Source organism: Triticum urartu, chromosome 4A (assembly GCF_056163025.1).
Source record: "Triticum urartu cultivar PI428250 chromosome 4A, HENAU_Tu73, whole genome shotgun sequence".
NCBI lineage: Eukaryota > Viridiplantae > Streptophyta > Magnoliopsida > Poales > Poaceae > Triticum > Triticum urartu.
Window position 1 is genome coordinate 106,759,191 of NC_141876.1, and position 24,058 is coordinate 106,783,248.

Sequence of the window (24,058 nt, forward strand, 5' to 3'; positions counted from 1 at the left end):
AAAAGGTATCTCTCTGAAATAGTGTTGCTCCTATTATTGTTGTGCCTCATGAAAATGAATCAAAAATAATGGTGGAGGATGATGCACTTGATGGTGATATTGCTTCTATGTCTTATGGCCCAATGTCTGTGACGCCCCCAATTCAATCGTACACTAATCATACACGCAAACGTGTACGATCAAGATCAGGGACTCATAGGAAGATATCACAACACAACTCTACAAATAAAATAAGTCATACAAGCATCATATTACAAGCCAGGGGCCTCGAGGGCTCGAATACAAGAGCACGATCATAGATGAGTCAGCGGAAGCAACAATATCTGAGCAGACATAAGTTAAACAAGTTTGCCATAAGAAGGCTAGCACAAACTGGAATACAGATCGAAAGAGGTGCAGGCCTCCTGCCTAGGATCCTCCTAAACTACTCCTGGTCGTCGTCAGCGGGCTGCACGTAGTAGTAGGCACCTCCCGAGTAGTAGTAGTAGTCGTCGACGGTGGCGTCTGGCTCCTGGGCTCCATCGTCTGGTCGCAACAATCGGGTATAGAAAGGGGGAAAAGAGGGAGCAAAGCAACCGTGAGTACTCATCCAAAGTACTCGCAAGCAAGGAGCTACACTACATATGTATGCATTGGTATCAAATGGATTAAGGGTATCATATGTGGAATGAACTGCAGAATGCCGGAATAAGAGGGGGATAGCTAGTCCTTTCGAAGACTACGCTTCTAGTAACCTCCATCTTGCAGCAGGAGAAGAGAGTAGATGGTAAGTTCACCAAGTAGCATCGCATAGCATAATCCTAACCGATGATCCTCCCCTCGTTGCCCTGTGAGAGAGCGATCACCGGTTGTATCTAGCACTTGGAAGGATGTGTTTTATTAAGTACCCGGTTCTAGTTGTCATAAGGTCAAGGTACAACTCCAAGTCGTCCTGTTATCGAAGATCATGGCTATTCGAATAGATTAACTTCCCTGCAGGGGTGCACCACATTTCCCAACACGCTCGATCCCCTTTGTCCGAACACACTTTCCTGGGTCATGCCCGGCCTCGGAAGATCAACACGTAGCAGCCCTACCTAGGCACAATAGAGAGGCCAGCACGCCGGTCTAAATCCTATGGCGCAGGGGTCTGGGCCCATCGCCCATTGCACACCTGCACATTGCGTATGCGGCCGGTGAGCATACCTAGCCTCCCTTATACAAGAGCAGGCGTTCCAGTCCAACCCGCCGCGCGCCGCTCAGTCGCTGACGTCACGAAGGCTTCGGTTGATACCATGACGTCGAGTGCCCATAACTGTCCCCGTGTAGTTGGGTTAGTGTGTATAGGCCAGTGCCAGACTCAGATCAAATACCAAGATCTTGTTAAACGTGTTATCTTGAAATAACCGCGAACGCCGACCAAGGCCAAGCCGACCTCTCTCCTAGGTGGTCTCAACCTGCCCTGTCGCTCCGCCTCAAAGTAACAGTCGGGGGTCCTCGGGAACTCAGGCCCACCACCACCACCACCTGCCCCTTCAGCCCCCACATTAGAATCACCTACGGGTACTCAACGAGCCGACCCGACTTTAGTCACCACCTGTATAGTATGTATATATGTATGTATTTACCCGTGATCAACACCGGACGCAATCACGACCCGATAGTATAGCATGGCAGACTGAAAAGAATGTAGGGCCACTGATGATAATCTAGCATCCTATACTAAGTATTTAGGATTGCAGGTAATGTATCAACAGTTGTAGCAACAATGACAGGCTATGCATCAAAATAGGATTAACGGAAAGCAGTAACATGCTACACTACTCTAATGCATGCAGTAGAGAGAAGAGTAGGCGATATCTGGTGATCAAGGGGGGGGGCTTGCCTAGTTGCTCTGGCAAGGAGGGGTCGCCGCCGATGTAGTCGATCAAGGGGGGTATCGGTGGCAGTCTCGAGGTCTACCAGAAAGAAGTAACGGAGGGGGAACACAAATAAATAATAGAGCAAACAAAGCAACAAAAGCATAGCATGGCAATACGCGGCGCTAGGGGTGAGCTAACGCAAGGATATGTGATACCGGCGAAGGGGGAAAACATCCGGGAACGTAATCCCGGTGTTTCGCGTTTTTGGACAGATGAACCTGAGGGGGAAAGTTGTGTGTTCGCTATGCTAGGGACGTGTGGCTGACAAACAAACCGCTTATTCGGATTTTCGTCTCGTCGTTCTGTGCAACTTTTGTATATAAATTATTTACATCCGACTTACAATTTATTTTCTATGAATTTTCAAAGTTTATACAATTTTCTGAAATTTTAGCATTTATTTAATCCGAATTGACCAAGTCAAATTGACCGGACAAAAGGAAAGGCAAGGCCCACATGGCATAGACTATATGTAGACAAAATAAATAAAATTTAACTTAACTAAAAGAGGTCCACCTGCCATAGGCTAGCAACTAACCTAACAAAGATTACGCAATTAATCTAGATTAGCCTAAACTAATCAAGCCGGCCACACACAGCTGTGGCACAGCCCACGCGCACACAGCGCACACACGCAATGCTAGGGAGTAACTCTATTCCTTTTAACACAAGATAGCATTTTGTGATTTTTGTAGGATTTAATCCATGCATTATCTGAAGCAGGTCCAATGGAACAAAATGAGGCTTGTTATGTCTACTTTCTGTTTATATAATTTTTACCCATGTTAGGACTTGTCTTATCGCTATTTAGTGTCAGTTTAGAAGGCTAGTGTCGGTGTCAAAACCGTCGGATCTCGGGTAGGGGGTCCCGAACTGTGCGTCTAGGCCGGATGGTAACATGAGGCAGGGGACACGATGTTTTACCCAGGTTCGGGACCTCTTGATGGAGGTAAAATCCTACGTCCTGCTTGATTAATATTGAAGATATGTGTAGTACAAGAGTAGATCTACCACGAGATCAGAGAGGCTAAACTCTAGAAGGTAGCCTATGGTATGATTGTATGTTGTGATCGTTGTCCTACGGACTAAAACCCTTCGGTTTATATAAACACCGGAGAGGGTTAGGGTTACACAAGGTCGGTTACAAAGGAGGAGATATCCATATACGTATTGCCTAGCTTGCCTTCCGCGCCAAGTAGAGTCCCATCCGGACACGAGATGAAGTCTTCAATCTTGTATCTTCATAGTCTAACAGTCCGGCCAATGGAGATAGTCCGGCTGTCCGGAGACCCCCTAATCCAGGACTCCCTCAGTAGCCCCTGAACCAGGCTTCAATGACGATGAGTCCGGCGCATAGTTGTCTTCGGCATTGCAAGGCGGGTTCCTTCTCCGAATACATCACATAAGAATTTGAATACGAGGATAGTGTCCGACCCTGCAAGATAAGTTCCACATTCCACCGTAGAGAGAATAATGTTTTCGCAGATCTAATTCGCTAGCTTGTTTTGGCAACACGACATTACGTCATTGCCCGGTGATTATTTGAACCGTTTCTTTTAACCAGCCCCACACATAACGCGAGGCAGTTTTTCGACACGTCTTGTCAAAGCAGAGATCGTGTCCCCTTATTACGGGATTCTCATCAATACGGGTGTGGGTAACCCAACCGCGCCATCAATTACGGCGCTTGGGGGATAAGCGAGTTTTACCAGGTAAGTGGGGACGCTTAGTTTTGTCCGCCCATATAAAGGGATAAGGATTCACCTTTCCATCCACGCCTTCTTCCTCCTCTGCTCATCCGCTCCCGCACACTCGAGCTCTAGCGCCCAAGTCCTCACTTCCATCTCAACCTTCTCCAACCATGTCCGGAGCGGGAGGCAAGCGGCTGGTCTCCTCCGTCATGGAGGGAGACGTCAAGAAACTGAGGAGAGCCGGATACCTGCCCGACGACATCGTGCACCGGCTCCCAGATGAGGGGCAACTCATCCCGACCCCCAGGCCCCATGAGAGGGTTGTATTCCTCACCCATTTCTTCCGCGGACTAGGATTCCCTCTCCATCCCTTCGTCCGGGGGCTCATGTTCTATTACGGCCTGGATTTCCACGATCTGGCCCTGAACTTCATGCTCAACATCTCGGCGTTTATCGTCGTGTGCGAGGCCTTTCTCCGCATCAAGCCCCACTTCGGCCTATGGCTGAAGACCTTCAACGTCAAGCCGAAGGTGGTGGGCAGCCGCCAGGCGGAGTGCGGAGGCGCCATGGTGGGCAAGATTCCCAACATAACATGGCTCAAGGGCTCCTTTGTGGAAACCATAAAGGGGTGGCAATCGGGGTGGTTCTATATCACCGAGCAGCGTGACCCCACATGGGTAGCGGCCCCCGAGTTCCGATCTGGCACCCCCATGCAGCTCACCTCCTGGAAGGAGAAGGGCCTGTCCTGGGGTAATTCAAAAGAGCTGACCGGACTCCAGACATGTATTCAAAACATGGTGGACAAGAAGCTCAAGCTCGTCAACATAGTCCAGGTTATGCCCATCCGCTGGATACTCCCGTGCCAACAACGGGATTTCACCTTATGGGAGTTCAATCCGGCGCAGCACCGAACTCTGAACATGCTCTTCGACACGACTCATGAAGATGCCTGGAGGGTGCTTTTCAAGAGCGCCGAAGTCCCTCCCCCCATTACTGAGGATCGCGGATTCAGCGCGAAGCGCCAAGCCAGCGCGATAAGTTGTTTTACCTTTCACGGGATACTTATTTTTATATAGATTGACTCTATGCGGGATCTAAACTCCCGTGCCGTTAACAGGACTGGCAGAAGATGGTCGGACAAATCGACTGTCCGGCTCCCTTGCCCGAAGGCCCCGCAGACGCCCTTCTGGCAAAGATGTTGACTCCGGCCCCTTATAAGATGCCGGAGAAGACCAAGAAGGCCAAGGGAGCTCGAAAGAGTTCCCGACGCCAGGCGTCGTCGGACTCACCGTCCGATGACTCTGCGGCGCACTCTTCCCCCGAAGACGAGGAAGAGGAAGAAGAGGCTCCCCCACCGACTGGGGGAGACAAGAAAAGGAAGGCCGCCCCGACTGGGGAGGCCGGAGGGTCCAAGAAGGGAAGGACTCTCCTTCCGGACAGCTCCACCGCCGCCGACGAAATTGAAGACGAGTGGTTGCCCAGGGCCAAGCCCCAGGGGAGATCGTAAGTATTCGGATACCAAAGTGACCCATAGGATTCCTTTGTCGCATTTCTTTCCCTAATCGCCGAACATAATTGCGCAGGCCGCCATGAGCCAATATCAAGGTATCATCGGACGGCTCCCTGGGTTCGTCGGACATGGATAGCGATCCAGTCCCAACTGCCACCTCCCCTCATCCTGCCGACGACGCCGAGGTGTTGTCTCAAGAGGCACCGGATCAAGGGGAGACAGTCCCGGAGGCGCCTCAAGGCGACCTTCCAGACTCCGGGAGCAGAGGGGACGGGGCCCCTGAGAGCTCCGAGTTCGGCCCTCAGCCGAACACCACGCTGGAACCTCCAGCGGTTCCGGGCTCGGGCAGGCTGTCTCCTTCTACGAGGGGTGAGACGCCTGTGCCGGTGACCTCTGTCCATCCAGAGGTGCCAGACAATCTGTTGGAAGCGCTTCGCAGTGCTTCCATCGAGGAGGAGCACCACACCATCATGAGTGCGGTGATCCAGAAGGTTTAGTCCGCCAAGAGCGGATTGACTGAAGCCTGTACTAGCCTTCTAACAGGCTTCGAGGTAAGTGTTTTAAAATGTAGTAAAAGTATTACCGCATAGACAGTAGCCCCTGATGCTTTGTTCGGTGTTCACAAAGAAAAGCCGAACAGAGGATCAAATAATATCGCAGGAGTCTAATATAAGTATGTCAATATGCATATGCAAGCTTCTCTGCTGGCGTCCGCCGCACTAACTGCGGAGGTCGCCGTGCTGAAGCAGGACCTCGATGGGTCCAAGAAAGAGCTCGGCCTTGTCAAGAGGCAGCTCGAGGAGAATGAGGGTAAGTAATACCCCTTCTATAGATATATGTATATATAAGAAAGGACGCGATTGCAGAATGACAGGATCATTGTATGTTTTGCCAGGGGCCACGGCCGAGGTGGCGACCCTGAAGCAAGCATTGACCAAGGCCGAAGAGACAGGGGCCAAGGAGCGCACCGAGCGAGAGGGGCACGAGGCTTGGGTGGGCGAGGTGCAGCAAGAGCTCCAGGCTCTCGTGACGAAGCAGGAGGCGTTGGAGCTTGACTTGAAGACGCGAGAGTCTGAGCTTGCCGCGGCCCGTGAGAGCGCGAAGAGTGCCAAGGCCGAGGCCTAGAAGGCCCTTCAGGAGATCGACGCGATGAAGAAGATGTTGGGGAACGTAGTAATTTCAAAAAAATTCCTACGCACACGCAAGATCATGTGATGCATAGCAACGAGAGGGGGGGAAGTGTGATCTACATACCTAGTAGATCGACAACGGAAGCGTTTGGTTGATGTAGTCGTACGTCTTCACGACCCGACCGATCAAGCACCGAAACTACGGCACCTCCGAGTTTTAGCACACGTTCAGCTCGATGACGATCCCCGGACTCCGATCCAGCAAAGTGTCGGGGAAGAGTTCCGTCAGCACGACGGCGTGGTGACGATCTTGATGTACTACTGCTGCAGGGCTTCGCCTAACCACCGCTACAATATTATCGAGGACTATGGTGGCTGGGGGCGCCACACACGGCTAAGGAATAGATCACGTGGATCAACTTGTGTGTCTCTAGGGTGCCTCTGCCTCAGTATATAAAGGACCAAAGGGGGGGAGGCTGGCCGGCCACATAGGGCGCGCCAAGAGAGTCCTACTCCCTCTGGGAGTAGGATTCTCCCCCCCCAATCCTAGTTGGAATAGGACTCGTGGAGGGGGGAAAAGAGAGAGTGGCCGGCCCCCTCTCCTTGTCCAATTCGGACCAAGGGAGGGGAGGGGCGCGTGGCCCACTATGGGCTGCCTCTTCTCTTTTCCACCAAGGCCCATTAAGGCCCATCTAGCTCCCCGGGGGGTTCCGGTAACCTCCCGGTACTCCGGTAAAATCCCGATTTCACCCGGAACACATCCCAATATATCAATCTTTATGTCTCGACCATTTCGAGACTCCTCGTCATGTCTGTGATCACATCCGGGACTCCGAACAACCTTCGGTACATCAAAATGCATAAACTCACAATATAACTGTCAACGTAACCTTAAGCGTGCGGACCCTACGGGTTCGAGAACAATGTAGACATGACCGAGACACGTCTCCGGTCAATAACCAATAGCGGGACCTGGATGCCCATATTGGCTCCCACATATTCTACGAAGATCTTTATCGGTCAGACCGCATAACAACATACGTCGTTCCCTTTGTCATCGGTATGTTACTTGCCCCAGATTCGATCGTCGGTATTCCAATACCTAGTTCAATCTCGTTGCCGGCAAGTCTCTTTACTCGTTCTGCAATACATCATCCCGCAACTAACTCATTTAGTTGCAATGCTTGTAAGGCTTAAGTGATGTGCATTACCGAGAGGGCCCAGAGATACCTCTCCGACAATCGGAGTGACAAAACCTAATCTCGAAATACGCCAACCCAACATGTACCTTTGGAGACACCTGTAGTACTCCTTTATAATCACCCAGTTACGTTGTGACGTTTGGTAGTACCCAAAGTGTTCCTCCGGTAAACGGGAGTTGCATAATCTCATAGTTATAGGAACATGTATAAGTCATGAAGAAAGCAATAGCAACATACTAAACGATCGGGTGCTAAGCTAATGGAATGGGTCATGTCAATCAGATCATTCTCTTAATGATGTGACCCCGTTAATCAAATAACAACTCATTGTTCATGGTTAGGAAACATAATCATCTTTGATTAACGAGCTAGTCAAGTAGAGGCATACTAGTGACACTTTGTTTGTCTATGTATTCACACATGTATTATGTTTCCGGTTAATACAATTCTAGCATGAATAATAAACATTTATCATGATTATAAGGAAATAAATAATAACTTTATTATTGCCTCTAGGGCATATTTCCTTCAGAAGATAGCGGCGGGTAAGGCTTTCTATATGCAAAGCAAGCATGTAAAAGTAAATTATCGATTACTTACCGGGATCCGGAGCTCTTCAAGAGCATTCACAGATTTGCCCCGAAGTGTGTCCGATGCCGCACAATTTTACTAGGCCGAGGACTGGAGTTCGACGGAGAAGCTGTTCTGGTCTCAGTATGCTAAGGCCGAACATCCGATGCCAATGAGCGACCAACTGAAGCAGATGGTCGAGCTACATAAGGCGGCCGATCAGGCCATGAAGGGCTTCATAGTCCGGTTGTGGCCTGGCGACGCCCTTCCGAACAGCTTCTTCGGCCTGGTGAGGCGGCTTGTGGATGCCTGCCCACGGCTGGAGGTCATCAAGCGATCCGTCTGCATTGAAGGTGCACGCCGGGCTTTCGCCCGTGTAAAAACGAAGTGGGTCAAGCTAGACGCCGTGAAGCTGATCAAGGAGGGGCCGCCGGAGGGCAAGGAGCACCGCCACCCTGAGATGTACTACGAGGGTGTTCTGCCGGGCGCCCGTCTTATCCCAGATGAGTGTTCACAAAATGTAATATTTGAATGAGACTTGCTCGTTTTGTCCTGTATGTATGAAAACTTGTATCATATCCGCTATGCAACGCTTGTGTGAATTTAAAATATTACCTTCTATTTGGCTATTTATCCAATCTGAGGGATGGCTAGTCCTCGACTTCTGCCCCCATGCCACGAGTGCTGGGGTGTTCGGGATAAACCTGAGCACTCTTGTTCCCATGTTTGGGTCCTTCGAGGGAGGTGCTCAGCACAACGAACAAGGCAATCGGACTAATAATGCTTTATCACTCTCACTTAGCCTTAGAATTCTATAATTTTAAATTTTGGCGAAGCCCCTGGTATTCAGAAGGCCGAATTCGGGGCGCGATACACGCCTGTAAGCCGGACAGAGCCGGCCCCTCGCCCTAAGCGGCATAAGTCTTTAGGGACTCGAAAAACCTCGCCGAACAGCGACCAGTCTTTCGCCTTATCATGACAGTCAGTTTTAGCTTTCTCTACTGAGGTGCTCAGCCTGGCAGAACCGGGGCACAATCGCAGTAGTTCTCCTAGCGCTACCTTAGCCGATAGAGCGGAACGTAAGGTACCAAAACATAGGAGCCGGGCAAACCCAACATTTGACCAAAGACATGATTCAGAGCTGATGCATATAATGCTATAAGTTCAGGGTGCCGCACTTGTGAAAGTGTTCAGACTTTTCACACCATATTGTGGGTACGTAAGCCCCTGGTGCATTGGTCGTACCAGAGTGTAAGGTTGCAAGGCGTCATTAATGAACACATAGATATATATATATATAACAAAAATGCAATAATACTCGTAATGTCATGCATTGTTTATTAAAAAATTGCAATAAAGCAGAGTGATACAGATAGTGCAATAAGCAAAAGAGTAGGACTATGTCCCTTCCAAGGGCGAGCTGAGGAATGATATGAAATATGTAATCAACCTAGGAATTCCGTTGTATAACGTAGTTGTCTGCCTCCTTGGTTGTTGTATCATGTGTTCGGCAATAGAGTTGCCGGACAGCGTTTCCAGAGATTAAAGTCCTGAAAGAAAAAGAAAAAGAACCAAACGGGAAGCCCCTAGTGCGGTTTAGGCCGCGTTTTGGGGCGTGCCTCAGTTGTGCCCCCCTCCCCACCTGTGCCCATGGTATTTTTAACACGTAATTATGTACGCGTGGCACGAATATCGCCGTTGGGCTGGGATTGGGGTGGCCGTCGTATTGCTACGCGAGCTCAGATCGTGCCAGGCGGTCCTTTTGCCGATTGCCCCGAGCGCGCTTGAAGGTGTCCGGGCTTTGAAACGCCGAACTGGTAGGTTGCCTTGAGAGGCTACTTTGTGCTTCTGCTGCAAGGGCCGCGGTGTGTTCCATTGTGCGGAGAGAGCGCTCTGTGTTTCCATTGACTATAATAACTCCGCGAGGTCCTGGCATCTTGAGCTTGAGGTATGCATAATGTGGTACCGCATTGAATCTAGCAAATGCGGTTCGTTCGAGCAGCGCGTGATAACCACTGTGGAACAGGACTATATCAAAGATTAACTCTTCGCTTCGGAAGTTATCCGGGGATCCGAAGACTACTTCCAGTGTAATTGAGCCTGTGTAGTAAGCCTCTATGCCTGGAATGATGCCCTTAAAGGCCGTTTTTGTGGGTTTGATCCTTGAGGGGTCTATACCCATTTTGCGCACTGTGTCCTGATAAAGCAGGTTCAGGCTGCTGCCCCCGTCCATAAGGACTCGAGTGAGGTGAAATCCGTCGATGATTGGGTCTAGGACCAGTGCGGCGAATCCGCCATGATGGATACTAGTGGGGTGGTCCCTGCGATCGAAGGTGATCGGACAGGAGGACCAAGGGTTGAACTTTGGGGCGACCGGCTCCAGCACATATACGTCCCTGAGCGCACGCTTCCGCCCCTTGTCCTTGTTTTCGGCAATTAACTTGCCGGCCTGCTTGAACACCCAACAATCCCTGTTGGTGTGATTGGCTGGCTTGTCTGGGGTGCCGTATATTTGACACGAGCGATCGAGTATACAGTCCAAGCTGGACGGACCCGGCGTACTTTGTTTGAATGGCTTTTTCCGATGACCGGGTTTAGAGCCTTGGAATCTGGCATTGACTATCGTATCCTCAGTACTTTCGCTGTTAATGCGGCGCTTATGCTTGTTGCGACGTGACCTGCTATTGCCGTCCTTAGTATCTGAGGTGCCATGGTTCTTTGATATGTTAGTACTGTGAGCCAGCCAGCTATCTTCTCCCACACAAAAGCGGGTCATGAGCGTCGTGAGGGCTGCCATAGATTTCGGCTTTTCCTGACCAAGGTGCCGGGCTAGCCACTCGTCTCGGATGTTTTGCTTGAAAGCCGCTAAGGCCTCCGTATCCGGACATTCGACGATTTGATTTTTCTTTGTAAGGAACCGAGTCCAGAATTGCCTGGCCGACTCTTCTGGCTGCTGAATTATGTGGCTCAAGTCATCGGTGTCTGGTGGTCGCACATAAGTGCCCTGAAAGTTATCGAGGAATGCGGCTTCCAGATCTTCCCAACAGCTAATGGAGTTCGCTGGCAAGCTGTTAAGACAATGTCGCGCTGGTCCTTTGAGCTTTAGTGGGAGGTATTTGATGGCGTGTAAGTCATCACTGCGTGCCATGTGGATGTGGAGGAGGAAATCCTCAATCCATACCGCGGGATCTGTTGTGCCGTCGTATGATTCAATATTTACGGGTTTGAAACCTTCTGGAAATTGATGTTCCATTACTTTGTCTGTGAAGCATAAGGGGTGTGCGGCGCCTCTGTATTGGGCTATGTCGCGACGCAGCTCGAATGGGTCTTGCCCACTGTGTTCGGCCCGGCCGGATTTGCTTTTACTGTATCCGACGTGACGTTTATCGTCTCGCAGAGTGGTGCGCCCTCGTGATCCGTAGATCGATCTTGAATGCTTTGCCTTGTCCTCCAATATGTCTCGCAGGTCTGGCGTATCTCCCCATGCCTTTTTATATGAATGGCGTTGGGGTGGGGGCTGAGCTTTTGACTGGAATGCCTCTCTATCGCGGCCACGAGGTGGCCGATCAGCCGTATCATACGCTTCTTCCTCCAGTCGGGGTAGTAACCTGCGCCTCGGGTAACTCTTGGAGGGATGCTCGAGTTTATATTCCTCGGCCGCGAGGACTTCAGTCCATTTTTCAGCTAGCAGATCTTGATCAGCTTGAAGCTGCTGCTGCTTTTTCTTTAGGCTATTTGCCGTGGCCATAAGCCTGCGCTTGAAGCACTCTTGTTCGACGAGATCCTCTAGTACGGTGAATTCATCATCGCTGAGGCTTGCCTCGTCTTCGGGGGGGCATGTAATTGTCATCCTCCTCCTCTCCGCCAGCCGCTCTCTCAGGAGAGCTGGCTCCTTCATCCTCTTGCTCTAAATCTTGCTGGAGGGGACTGTTGTTGTCTTCGGCGCTATCCGGAGTGTTATTATCTCCTGTGACGGTATCACCACTGTTGCTTTGGCGGGACTTAGAGCGGCGCCGCTGACGTCGGCGCTTGGGTTGCTTCTTGGAGGGGTCATCCTCTGCTATCTCGTCGCCATTGCCTTCATTGGGTGTATCCACCATGTATATGTCATACGACGAGGTGGCTTTCCAGTGCCCTATAGGTGCTGGTTCATGTTCATCTCATACATCGTCATCCATACCGTCGATGTCTTCGGAGTCGAAGTCGAGCATGTCAGTTGAATCATCGACAGTGGCTACGAAGTGGGTGGTGGGTGGGAGTCGAATTTCTTCGTCGTTCGCATCCCAATCCTGTTGGCCATAATCCGGCCAGGGCTCTCCTGACAAAGAGAGAGACCTTAGTGAATTCAGAATGTCACTGAAGGGTGAGTGCTGAAAGATATCCACGGCGGTGAATTCCATGATCGGCGCCCAATCGGATTCGATTGGCAGGGGCACGGATGGTTCGGGGTCCGAAGAGAGTCCGGCATCTTGGAGTCACGGGCTGCGCAGAGGATTATGCTGGTGTTTGGCTCGATCGCTGTCGAGACTGTAGCCCCTGAGGCGGTGTCTAGCCACCCATCCTCGATTGGCGTAGTTGGCTCCGAGCTAAGGGTCGGAGCTGATGCGGGCGCGGCCTCTGGGGTACCGTCCGGTGGCAGAGCTAGGTCATACCCATCGCGACAGTGCGGCGCGCCCGGCTGTGGCTCGAATCCGTCGAAGATCAAGTCCCCGCGGATGTTGGCCGTGTAAATCAAACTTCCAAATCTGACCTGATGGCTAGGGGCGTAGCTTTCAATCTGCTCCAGATGGCCAAGCGAATTAGCCTGCAGTGCAAAGCCGCCAAATACGAAGATCTGTCCGGGGAGAAAAGTCTCACCCTGGACCGCATCGCTATCGATGATAGTAGGAGCCATCAAGCCTAACGGCGACGACATAGAGGAACTCTCAATGAAAGCACCAATGTCGGTGTCAAAACCGGCGGATCTCGGGTAGGGGGTCCCGAACTGTGCGTCTAGGCCGGATGGTAACAGGAGGCAGGGGACACGATGTTTTACCCAGGTTCGGGCCCTCTTGATGGAGGTAAAACCCTACGTCCTGCTTGATTAATATTGAAGATATGTGTAGTACAAGAGTAGATCTACCACGAGATCAGAGAGGCTAAACCCTAGAAGCTAGCCTATGGTATGATTGTATGTTGTGATCGTTGTCCTACGGACTAAAACCCTTCGGTTTATATAGACACCGGAAAGGGTTAGGGTTACACAAGGTCGTTTACAAAGGAGGAGATATACATATATGTATTTCCTAGCTTGCCTTCCACGCCAAGTAGAGTCCCATCCGGACACGAGACGAAGTCTTCAATCTTGTATCTTCATAGTCTAACAGTCCGGCCAATGGAGATAGTCTGGCTGTTCGGAGACCCCCTAATCCAGGACTCCCTCAGCTAGTCATTGTAGAGATACAAAAGCTAGCTACCCACTACAGTACTTGCAGTAGTATACAAAAGGTAGCACCGGTGGCTAGAAGCAGACAAGCAGCAGTAGAGCAGCGATGGGTGAAACCGCCCCGGCCATGGCCAAGCCGGCCACTTGCATTGGGCACACATGCACTGATTCCACATGAGCACGCACGCACTAAGTCCACATGAGTACGCATGCAATGGAGTCCAGCAGATCAGCATCAGCAGGCATAGCTTGAGCAGTAGCTACATGCGGCAACAATAGCAAGCACGAAGCAGCAGCGGCAACAGAGCACCGACGGACGGGCCACGGCCAACAGCAGCAAAGTTACAGCACCATCAACGGTGCTAGAAGGCAGCAGCAGCGATAGTAGCAGCCAGCGATGTGGCAAGCAGCAGCGGCAGCAGGTAAGAGGAGCAGCAGCAAAACAAAAGAAAAATAAACAGCACAGACACAGGGAGCAGCGGCGACTCGGGCGAGGCCACACGCACGTGGAGGCGAGCAGCGCTGGCGCAGGGCAGGTAGCGGTCACGCGCCTGGGTGCGGCTAGGAAGCGGCGCGCGCGGCCAGATGCCGTCGGACACGAACATGGGCGCGGCTGAGGATGGCTACGACACGAAACTTCAAGCACGATGGGAAGAGCAGCCTACAACATCGAATCGAAGGGGAAAATAGGGGGAGATGGAGGGGGGGTTCGCCGTAAGGCCGGAGGTGTAGACGGCAAGGACGGGGGTGGTCGGAGCGGTGCGGATCAATGGCGAGATGGCGGCGGCCGGATGAAGAAGACGATGATGGCGTTGGCGACGCAGCGCCTTGGCTTGGTCTGGGGTCCGGAACAGACGAAGCCAGCCGCGACGGACCTCGCGGACATGCTCCCGCATGACGGAGAGGTCGGTGGCCGCGACGATGACAGCGAGGCAATGGTGATCGTGAGTTGTTCGAGCTCGAATTTGAGAAGAAGAGGAGGAGGCCGATGGGGGATCCCGGGGCTATGAGTGAGATGGGGATTAGGGTTTCGGTGGGCGACTTTATAGGGCGAGGGAGGCGACGTGGTGGCCATCTGGCCATGGCGCCGTGGGATGGCTGCCACGCCATGGCACCTGCCTCCCCTGTACGTGGTGGTGGGGGGAAAGGCTGTAAGTGGGCTGGGCCATGTGCACACTAAAGCCCACTTAAGTAGTACTAGTTTAGGCAGTTTCTCTTTCTCTTTCTACATTTTCTTTTCTGCTTTCATCTTCAGTATCAGCTTTGCATTTTATTTTATTACCAAATGACTTTGTTCACATTGAAACTTGGCACATAATTACGAGGTAATATTTTGCATTAGCTCACAAAGTTTGAGGCCACTTTGAATTATTTTGAATTTAGTGTTGAGTGTAACCAGAACAAAAAGGTGATTTTGGTCCATAACAATTGTTGCTAGGGACTAATTTTGTAGGTCAAATAATGTTGGTGTCAACATGATAATTAATCAAGGGAATTTATACTAAAATTTGAACATTTTAGTTTCATAGTTTGAGGAAATTATAATTTGACTTGTCTTTGGAATTTAAACTTGACCCTGGCTTTCATCAAGTGGCAAAATGGCTTAGTAAAACATGATGACCTGGCACATTAGGGTGAGGTTACTATAGCATGATTATCGGGGTCTTACAAATCTCCTCTACTAAAAGAAATCTCGTCCCGAGATTTAAGAGGTGGAGTACGGGGGAAAGTTCTGGTTACGTAATTCTAACAGATCTTGTCAGTCTTGGTTGCTCTTCTTGAAGAAGTTGATCCATTACGTTGATGTCTTCAATTCACTGCAATAGGGCATCATGATGAAGTCGTCATCCTTTCTTCGAATCTCCATCGTACTTAAGAATGAATAAGGGGGTATTCCGGGAGAATGGGCCTCTTCAAGGTTGACTATCTGGTAGATAACTGCGGGAAGGTGGCGCAAAGTAACTCTCGAATTGAAACTTAAGAAGATATCGAGAGCAAAGTAAGAAGGTACCATGAGAAGTTTCGAGCGGACAGGCAATCGTTCGATGCCTGAAAACAGGGCGTGAAAGGGGTTCAGAGCAGCGGGAATAAGTATTGTGTCTGATACCAGAATAGATCACTAGGCAGGTGGCCCATGAATTACATACGAAGTCAAGCGCGAGGAATAACTTTGACAATAGGGTGTATAGGAGAGTCAAGTTTCGATCCTGTGGAACTTTGGGTTATGGGCCCACCATGTGGGTTAAAAGTAGGAAGGGCGATGACGTCTTGCACGATCATGTAAGCAAGGCATGTCAAAGGATAGCCTATCTGTTATGTTGGCAACAACATCGGTACCAAGGGCGAGGGACGAAGAGAACCATTTTCCTACTCGTTGAACGAGGCGGACCAATAGGAAAAGTTCTCGTCCATCGGTGGTTACCGGAATGTCATCAACAAAAGTAACAGGGTCTTACTGACAGAGTGGTACAACGAGGTGTTTACATAAGCAGGGAAATATTACTGCTTATATAATATAGATCACAAGAAGGTTTAAACAATCCAATGGAAAGGAAAAGTGATTATCAGGTTTAAATAGAACAATGGAAAAGAAAATGTGTTTAAACACATATTACAGGAGTATATTCTTCCCAAGGGCAAGCAGAGCATGATATCCAAGAAAGGATATAACGTAGAAAACTCTTTAGGTAAGGGGAGAGAAATTTCAGGACATTACCCATACAGCGGTGTTTGGATAATTGAGCAGGAAACATTTAATATTAGGCTTTAAATGTTCTTGTTGAAAATTGGAGTACCATATATATGCTTCGAGATAGCATTGACATGGTCTTCAGGCAAAGGTCAGACTTTGGAAACACAAAGGATCCATCAGGAATAACTTGTAGAATAAGTCTTACAATTTCCTCATGGAAGAATGGATAACCTTGCTGAAAAGGAATCTATAACCATAGGGCCTCCGGCCGGGTGTGCTAAGCACGACATCCTTGATATAAAAGATGGTAATACTTCAAGGTAAGGAAGAACAAAAGTTGGATAGCAAGGAACTCAAGGTATAACACAGAACACGAACAAGTTTGTGTTGGAGGGAAGGAAATAAAGTTGTCAATGATAACACAATTCATCAGGGGCAAGGATGGTATTTCTCATCATGATTTCGATTGGTATTCTAGAAGAGCTCATAAGATTGATGATGATCACGACACAATTGTTGAGAGATTTCATGAAGATGTAATCCATCGGCGATGACATCAAGTCAAAAGAATGATGAAGCGAAAGGTTATTGGAACCACGGGTACGGCACAAACTCGAAACCAAGCTTGTGGTTTAAGGAGAAATGATATGATGAGAAAAATCGATGTAAGCTTAGCTCATCATCGAAAATTGTGCTCCGGGAAGAAGGACCAGGTAGCACAATTAAGAGCAGCACGATAAGGAAATAGCCAAGTAGGCTAGGGATGACATGATCGAGTTCAAACTCGTAAGTAATGAAGGTTACCAAGAGTTGTTTAATCGTGGTGCGGAGTTGAGTCAGTTATCGGTGTCTTTGAGTGTTTAATAACTCAGAGCCCGTGAAAAATTAGAATCAGTGAGGATGTAGCACTTGATGAAGAACTCATAAGAAGTTATGCAGTTCCATGATAATCTCGAGATACCAGGGGGTAGTACTCGATGATAGATCAAAGTAGAGGTTGGACTAGAGTAATGCTCTGCAGAAGACAAGTGCTCAAACTTGCACGAGAAATGGAATCAAGGAGAAAATATGGTTGGAACCACGATTGCAAAGGATCAATTCACAGATACAAAATGATAATATATCAAGGGAATAGTTATTATTTCAAGAAGCTTCCAGGATAGATACACATCGTGTCCATGGTCATGAACCCAAAGTTCAAGGTCGACTCCCACTTCTTCAATGTATAACCATCCATTCACCTCTCACTTTCGAAGAAGTTGTAGTGTTGAAATTTTATCTGGCAAAATACTAGCAGAATATGACTCGCGAAAACTTTCGAGTTCACACATAATAAGGAAGGCATGGGTTCAACCCGTCAGGGTATCATGGAAACATATACCACAAACTTCAGGAGTAAATAACACAAGCTCGAAAGTAGAGCATGGTTGACCAAGCAGAGGATACAATTTACCAAAGGCATTATGTATCCGAGGAAAAGCTCTCAGGCTTATTGAATAAGAAGGACGATGTCAGATAAAATCCAACAAAAGGATCTGGTGGTCCACACGCGATCTGACATGAGCATGGGTACTCAACTAGAGGAAGAAGGATGCAAGGGGATCAGATTATAGAAACAACTGACTAACTCAAAGCTCAAATGCAAAAGAATTATGATTTCCGATCAAGGGATCAAAAGCAAATGCTCTCATTAAGGATGGATAAGTTGCGTAGACTTAAGGGTACAATCGATGGCAATCCGATTGGTGGAGAACCAGCTCATGTTTAAAATGATGTCTGAGCCGGAAGGATAAATCCTGAGGATTGCAAGCATCCGCAACATATTGAATCGACGGACTCAAAATGATAGTGACAAAGGATGCTCATAAGATTACTAGACTTATGGGATTAAACATAATGTAATCAAGCAAGAATTTCACAAGCCATAGGCTGCTGAGGATTTTCCGAAGATCGAATGGTATTTCGAAGATTGTGACATACATGAATCAACTGGGGATGAGTGTATACTCGGTAAGTATGAGAAATTATTCGTAGGGGTATTCAGGTGGCAAAGAACTGCAGGGCAGTAGGCACAAAGTATTCTCGGGGTATCTTGTAATAACAAGATCGAATGGGAATAAAAGTAAGCACGACAGGTGTAAGTATTTATCCATAGGGATATTTCGGTGGTAGGGAATTGCAAAAGCAACAGGCACAAGGTCTCGAGAGAATATCGGAGGGTATCTTCGAAATCTTCTGGTGCAGCCGGCGATCATCTGGACTGAAGGGGCTCTCCGGGAGAAAGTATTTTCGAGAACCTAAAGTTAGATTTTAGTAAATTCATTAATCCGAGTAAGAGAGAGTCAGAGTCCCAGAGTAAGGATCGAGGAGTAAAAGATTCTAATACCACCCAGATGGCGACGTGGGCCCGTAAGGCACACATCCATGTTAGTAAAAGTTTTTGTAATGACTAGACTCAACTTCGGCCAAGGAGTGTGGAAGGGGGATTCCTACAGGCAGTCGGCTCTGATACCAACTTGTGACGCCCCCGATTCAATCATACACGCAAACGTGTACGATCAAGATTAGGGACTCATGGGAAGATATCACAACACAACTCTACAAATAAAATAAGTCATACAAGCATCATATTACAAGCCAGGGGCCTCGAGGGCTCGAATACAAGAGCTCGATCATAGACGAGTCAGCGGAAGCAACAATATCTGAGTACAGACATAAGTTAAACAAGTTTGCCTTAAGAAGGCTAGCACAAACTGGAATACAGATTGAAAGAGGTGCAGGCCTCCTGCCTGGGATCGTCCTAAACTACTCCTGGTCGTCGTTAGCGGGATGCACGTAGTAGTAGGCACCTCTCGAGTAGTATTAGTCATCGTCGACGGTGGCGTCTAGCTCCTGGGCTCCATCGTCTGGTCACAGCAATCGGGTATAGAAAGGGGGAAAAGAGGGAGCAAAGCAACCGTGAGTACTCATCCAAAGTACTCGCAAGCAAGGAGCTACACTACATATGTATGCATTGGTATCAAATGGATTATGGGTATCATATGTGGACTGAACTGCAGAATGCCAGAATAAGAGGGGGATAGCTAGTCCTTTCGAAGACTACGCTTCTAGTAACCTCCATCTTGCAGCAGGAGAAGAGAGTAGATGGTAAGTTCACCAAGTAGCATCGCATAGCATAATCCTAACCGATGATCCTCCCCTCGTTGCCCTGTGAGAGAGCGATCACCGGTTGTATCTAGCACTTGGAAGGATGTGTTTTATTAAGTATCCGGTTCTAGTTGTCATAAGGTCAAGGTACAACTCCAAGTCGTCCTGTTATCGAAGATCATGGCTATTCGAATAGATTAACTTCCCTGCAGGGGTGCACCACATTTCCCAACACGCTCGATCCCCTTTGTCCAGACACACTTTCCTGGGTCATGCCTTGCCCGGCCTCGGAAGATCAACACGTCGCAGCCCTACCTAGACACAACAGAGAGGTCAGCACGCCGGCCTAAATCCTATGGCGCAGGGGTCTGGGCCCATCGCCCATTGCACACCTGCACGTTGCGTACGTGGCCGGTGAGCAGACCTAGCCTCCCTTATACAAGAGCAGGCGTTCCAGTCCAACCCGACGCGTGCCGCTCAGTCGCTGACGTCACGAAGGCTTTGGCTGATACCACGACGTCGAGTGCCCATAACTGTCCCCGCGTAGTTGGGTTAGTGCGTATAGGCCAGTGGCCAGACTCAGATCAAATACCAAGATCTCGTTAAACGTGTTATCTTGAAATAACCGCGAACGCCGACCAGGGCCAGGCCCACCTCTCTCCTAGGTGGTCTCAACCTGCCCTGTCGCTCCGCCTCAAAGTAACAGTCGGGGGTCGTCGGGAACTCAGGCCCACCACTACCTGAATGGAGCCACCTGCCCCTTCAGCCCCCACATCAGAATCACTTGCGGGTACTCAACGAGCCGACCCGACTTTAGTCACCACCTGTATAGTATGTATATATGTATGTATTTACCCGTGATCAACACCCGACGCGATCAGGCCCGATAGTATAGCATGACAGGCTGACAAGAATGTAGGGCCACTGATGATAATCTAGCATCCTATACTAAGTATTTAGGATTGCAGGTAAGGTATCAACAGTTGTAGCAACAATGACAGGCTATGCATCAGAATAGGATTAACGGAAAGCAGTAACATGCTACACTACTCTAATGCATGCAGTAGAGAGAAGAGTAGGCGATATCTGGTGATCAAGGGGGGGGGCTTGCCTGATTGCTTTGCCAAGGAGGGGTCGTCGCCGATGTAGTCGATCACGGGGGGTATCGGCGGCAGTCTCGAGGTCTACCGGAAAGAAGTAACGGAGGGGTAACACAAATAAATAATAGAGCAAACAAAGCAACACAAAGCATAGCATGGCAATACGCGGCGCTAGGGGTGAGCTAACGCAAGGATATGTGATACTGGCGATGGGGGAAAACATCCGGGAAAGTAATCCCGGTGTTTCACGTTTTTGGACAGATGAACCGGAGGGGGAAAGTTGCGTGTTCGCTATGCTAGGGACGTGTGGCTGACAAATAAACCGCGTATTCGGATTCGTCTCGTCGTTCTGAGAAACTTTTGTATATAAATTATTTACATCCTACTTACAGTTTATTTTTTATGAATTTTCAAAATTTATACAATTTTCTGAAATTTTAGCATTTATTTAATCCGAATTGACCAAGTCAAATTGACCGGTCAAAAGGAAAGGCAAGGCCCACATGGCATAGACTATATGTAGACAAAATAAATAAAATCTAACTTAACTAAAAGAGGTCCACCTGCCATAGGCTAGCAACTAACCTAACAAAGATTATGCAATTAATCTAGATTAGCCTAAACTAATCATGTCGGCCACACACGGCTGTGGCACAGCCCACGCGCACACAGCGCGCACACACAATGATAGGGAGTAACTCTATTCCTTTTAACACAAGATAGCATTTTGTGATTTATGTAGGATTTAATCCATGCATTATCTGAAGCAGGTCCAATGGAACAAAATGAGGCTTGTTACGTCTACTTTTCGTTTATATAATTTTTACCCATGTTAGGACTTGTCTTATCGCTGTTTAGTGGCAGTTTAGAAGGCTAGTCATTGTAGAAATACAAAAGCTAGCTACCCACTACAGTACTTGCAGTAGTATACAAAAGGTAGCATCGGTGGCTAGAAGCAGACAAGCAGCAGTAGAGCAGCGATGGGTGAAACCGCCCCGGCCATGGCCAAGCCGGCCACTTGCATTGGGCACACATGCACTGATTCCACATGAGCACGCACGCACTAAGTCCGCATGAGTACGCACGCACTGGAGTCCAGCAGATCAGCAGCAGCAGGCGTAGCTTGAGCAGTACCTACATGCGGCAACAATAGCAAGCACGAAGCAGCAGCGGCAACACAGCACCGGCGGACGGGCCACGGCCAGCAGCAGCAAAGTTACAGCACCATCAGCGGTGCTAGAAGGCAGCAGGAGCGATAGTAGCAACCAGCGATGTGGCAAGCAGTAGCGGTAGCAGGTAAGAGGAGCAGCAGCAAAACAAAAGAAAAATAAACAGCACAGACACAGGGAGCAGCGGCGACTCGGGCGAGGCCACACGCACGCGGAGGCGAGCAGCGCTGGCGCAGGGCAGGCAGCGGTCGCGCGCCTGGGTGCGGCTAGGAAGTGGCGCGCGCGGCCAGATGCCGTCGGACACGAACATGGGCGCGGCTGAGGATGGCTATGACACGAAACTTTGAGCACGATGGGAAGAGCAGCCTACGGCATCGAATCGAAGGGGGAAATAGGGGAAGATGGAGGGGGAGTTCACCGTAATGCCGGAGGTGTAGACAGCAAGGCCGGGGGTGGTCGGAGCGGTGCGGATAGATGGCGAGATGGCGGCGGCCGGATGAAGAAGACAATGATGGCGTTGGCGACGCAGCGCCTTGGCTCGGTCTGGGGTCCGGAACAGACGAAGCCAGCCGCGACGGACCTCCCGGACATGCTCCCGCATGACGGAGAGGTCGGTGGCCGCGACGATGACAGCGAGGCAATGGTGACCGTGAGTTGCTCGAGCTCGAATTCGAGAAGAAGAGGAGGAGGCCGATGGGGGATCCCGGGGCTATGAGTGAGATGGGGATTAGGGTTTCGGTGGGCGACTTTATAGGGCGAGGGAGGCGACGTGGTGGCCATCCGGCCATTGCCCCGTGGGATGGCTGCCACGCCATGGCACCTGCCTCCCCTGTACGTGGTGGTGGGGGGAAAGGCTGGGAGTGGGCTGGGCCATGTGCACACTAGTGCCCACTTAAGTAGTACTAGTTTAGGTAGTTTCTCTTTCTCTTTTTACATTTTCTTTTATGTTTTCATCTTCAGTATCAGCTTTGCATTTTATTTTATTACCAAATGACTTTGTTCACATTGAAACTTGGCACATAATTACTAGGTAATATTTTGCATTAGCTCACAAAGTTTGAGGCCACTTTGAATTATTTTGAATTTAGTGTTGAGTGTAACCGGAACAAAAAGGTGATGTTGGTCCATAACAATTGTTGCTAGGGACTAATTTGTAAGTCAAATAGTGTTGGTGTCAACATGATAATTAATCAGGGGAATTTATACTAAAATTCGAACATTTTAGTATTATAGTTTGAAGAAATTATAATTTGACCTGTCTTTGGAATTTAAACTTGACCCTGGCTTTCATCAAGTGGCAAAATGGCTTAGTAAAACATCATAACCTGGCACATTAGGGTGAGGTTACTATAGCATGATTATCGGGGTCTTACAATGTCCGAGAGCACTATTGATGATGATTTTGTTATGCCTATTGCTTACTGTGATGATTATGATTGGGAAGATAATGATACTTCTTATAATCTTGGAAATATTTTTGGCACCAACTTGGGAAATTATGATGATAGCAACTGTTATACCGTTGGTGCTATTCATACTATTAATGATGAGAGTGATAATGCTTATGATATGCCAAGCCACAAGCTTTGGGATGCTATGTTTGAGAATTTATTTGCTGCAATTAATGTTTGTCCCAATCTTGGGGAGTCTATGCTTAATGAAGATGATCTTTTTAGTCCCCTTACTTTGAATGATCAAATTTGCTATGATGATTGCATGCCTCCTACTTATGATGATTATTATGATTATACTTATGTTATAAAAAGTAATGATAATTATTGTCATAATTTTGAATATCCTCTTACTGAACATTACTCTCTTAATATGGGAACAATTTATAGTATTCGAGTTTCCTATGATACTCCCACCATTGTGAATGAGAAGAAATTTTCTTATGTGGAGAGTAATAAAATTTCTATGCTTGTGGATCATGAAAAGAATGTTTTATGTGATAGTTATATTGATGAATTTACTCATGATACTACTGAAAATTATTATGAGAGAGGAACTTATGATTCATGATGCTCTCTTTATGTTTCAATTCTTATCTTTTATGTGAGCATCATTGAATCATCATGCCTAGTTAAAGGCATTAAAGAAAAGCGCTTGTTGGGAGACAACCCAACACTTTTACCTACTGTTTTTGTGTGTTCACATGATTAGGCTACTATAGTAATCATGTTTAATTGCTTTTGTTTCAATAAAGTGCCAAGTAAGACCATTGGGATGGTCTATGGTGATAGTTGATTTGATCTTGCTGAAAAACAGAAACTTTTGCGCTCAGGAAAATAATTTTCATTTTTAACAGAAGAGTGATAAAATACTGATTCTTTTTCAGAATATTAATAGACAAATTTCCCTGGTCTTCCTAATGTTTTAGAATTTTTGGAGTGCCGGAAATATGGTTGGGTTACAGATTACTACAGACTGTTCTGTTTTTGACAGATTCTGTATTCAATGCATAGTTTGCTTGCTTTCTAGTTTCTATGGCTTATACTGCTGAATATAAATTGTGGAAATG

General features: G+C 48.5%; 1 long non-coding RNA gene across 1 annotated transcript; it reads right to left on the minus strand.

Moving 5' to 3' along the window:
* Positions 1–204: 204 nt before the first annotated feature.
* On the minus strand, positions 205–22,326 carry LOC147975005 (uncharacterized). Its single transcript, XR_015602003.1, has 3 exons — positions 21,956–22,326; positions 20,380–20,452; positions 205–525 (listed from the first exon to the last, which is right to left on the minus strand). It is a non-coding gene; the product is annotated as an uncharacterized LOC147975005 (long non-coding RNA).
* Between the last annotated feature and the right edge of the window lie 1,732 nt (positions 22,327–24,058).